Source organism: Coffea eugenioides, unplaced genomic scaffold, assembly GCF_003713205.1.
Source record: "Coffea eugenioides isolate CCC68of unplaced genomic scaffold, Ceug_1.0 ScVebR1_2360;HRSCAF=3375, whole genome shotgun sequence".
In the NCBI taxonomy this organism is placed as follows: domain Eukaryota; kingdom Viridiplantae; phylum Streptophyta; class Magnoliopsida; order Gentianales; family Rubiaceae; genus Coffea; species Coffea eugenioides.
The window spans coordinates 1-2,500 of NW_020862840.1; the positions used below are offsets into that span (position 1 = coordinate 1).

The following is a 2,500-nucleotide window of genomic DNA, read 5'->3' on the forward strand; positions in this document are numbered from 1 at the left end:
CTGAACAACTGCCCTGTCACCATTCTAATCTAAATAGTCTATATTACAAATTGAAATTTGTAATTTTCGTATCACAAAACTTTTTCACACAAAAATCGAAAGACTTTTATTAGTGAAATAGAACAATAAAAACATATACGATAAACTTTTCCTCATTTTATATGTATTTTTTTAAGTAACATTATTATCTTACTAGAAATAGAAAGTGAATAAAAAACAATAAAAGATATAAAGCACCACCATCTCATGTGTTACATAGATTTACAATTTTTCATTAGGACCCAACACGAAATACCCAAACTGAGATTCAAAGAAAATATATCGGTTGTTAAATATATAATTACATAATATAGCATTGGAGTTTTGTTAAATTTTTGATAATGTAGTTCGGACAGACGCAAATATTTTAATATCTCCCATTAATGATTAATTCTTATCTGCTCACCCATTCTATGGGAATAATGGGACATAACAGAAATGAAAAAGGGGATTCTGATCGCAGATACAAACTACCTAGACACAAAACTAAAGAAGTCCAGATTAAGCTGTTCCTTTTTTTATTTCAACCTAACCTATATTAACATTAAGAGACTTAATTCGATTGAGTTTGAGTCAACTTTATTAGTACCAAATATAGTTAGAATTCAGAAATCCATAGAAAAATTAATAAATAATTAGACTACCCCATTTACGAGATAAAGAATAATAGATAGAATCGTTGAAAATTTCAATTTTGATAAAATAGAAAATAGATATGGGACAGAGGGTTTTTCTAAATAACTAACTTCTCTAAATTAGGAAGATTTTGAACATATAATGAAAAGATCACTCGCCCTTTTTGAATTTGAATTCAAACGTGTGGAATCCATGTTCCCATCTTACCCGGATCCTAAATAGATTAATTTATACCTGCGTGTTATTTGAACTCGATTGAGTTAAGTTTGTGAAAAAAGTATGATTCATAAAAGATAAAAATCAGAAATCAGAAACACATTTCACCTAAAATTAGACTTTAAATAAAACCTTCTTTATTCTATTTTAAATTAATAATAACACAATGGATATGCTCTGGGACGGAAGGATTCGAACCTCCGAATAGCGGGACCAAAACCCGATGCCTTACCGCTTGGCCACGCCCCATTTAGATTTTTATTCAACACTAATATAAAGAATAATGGTTGTTTGTCAACCCCAATCGAAATATCTCTACAATAAAATAAATTATTACTAGGATTTTGATACGTGTAGATATAGACTTCAACTTAATTTATTGATCATTAGATAGAATTCTATTAAGATATTGTATGAAAGTATGATTTCTTCTATTCTCTTTTGAGAATTGGAGGATTTTTGATTGGGTGGGTTCAAAAGAAGGATTTTTTATCTACCTTAATTGTTCTCCTTTTCCTTAGTTATTTTCCTTACTTATATCAACAACTCAATCAAAATGCAATTATCTCCAAGAAAAAAAAGTCTGTTATGCTTAATATTTTTAGTTTAATCTGGATCTGTCTTAATTCTGCCCTTTATTCGAGTGGTTTTTTCTTCGGAAAATTGCCCGAGGCCTATGCTTTTTTGAATCCAATCATAGATTTTATGCCAGTCATACCTGTCTTCTTTTTTTTATTAGCTTTTGTTTGGCAAGCTGCTGTAAGTTTTCGATGAGATATTTAATAATATCAGAGAAAATTCATGATTTATGTGTGAAAAAGTTCTAACAATTGATAAGATCAGATAAGTTTTAGAGTATGAACTCTCGATTCAAACATTGAAATTCTTTGATAGTCGAGAAAAGTCTGGCTTACTCCCTTTTCTTTTTCTCATTTTTAAACCTTTTCAGTAAAAAAAAAGCCCTAACCCTATAGGTTATTAAATAGGGCCCCCGCAATATCTAATTGTGGATGTGAAAAAATTTTTGGTTAGTGAAAAACTCTTATTCCAAATGAATTTCTGAAAATTCTTTTCTATTTCCATAAAGAACCTCATTTCTTGGTATCCAAATAGTACATGTGTTAGAAAAATGGAGGATCTATTCTCTTTTTTTTTTTCAAAAAAATTATCTTGGAGATTGTGTAATGCTTACTCTCAAACTCTTCGTTTACACAGTAGTGATATTTTTTGTTTCTCTCTTCATCTTTGGATTCCTATCTAATGATCCCGGGCGTAATCCTGGGCGTGAAGAATAAAAGGGGTTTTTCTTTTATATTTTCTTTTTCTTAGTAGTTTAACTAAGAGGAAAAGATTTGCAAAATTTGAAAAAATCAAGTCATCAACGGAAACGGAAAGAGAGGGATTCGAACCCTCGGTACGAATAACTCGTACAACGGATTAGCAATCCGCCGCTTTAGTCCACTCAGCCATCTCTCCCAATTTTATTTTAAAAGATAATTACTCTGTTAGATTACACATAAAGTAGAAAGTAAGGAGTGCTTTTTCTCTCTTTTCTTTCTCTATTATATATGTACACCTTTTATCAGCAATTTGATTCCGATAAATAACA

General features: G+C 30.2%; 1 non-coding gene across 1 annotated transcript; it reads right to left on the reverse strand.

Moving 5' to 3' along the window:
* Window positions 1-2,279: 2,279 nt before the first annotated feature.
* TRNAS-GCU lies at window positions 2,280-2,367 on the reverse strand. Its single transcript has one exon. It is a non-coding gene; the product is annotated as a tRNA-Ser (tRNA).
* Window positions 2,368-2,500: the final 133 nt, after the last annotated feature.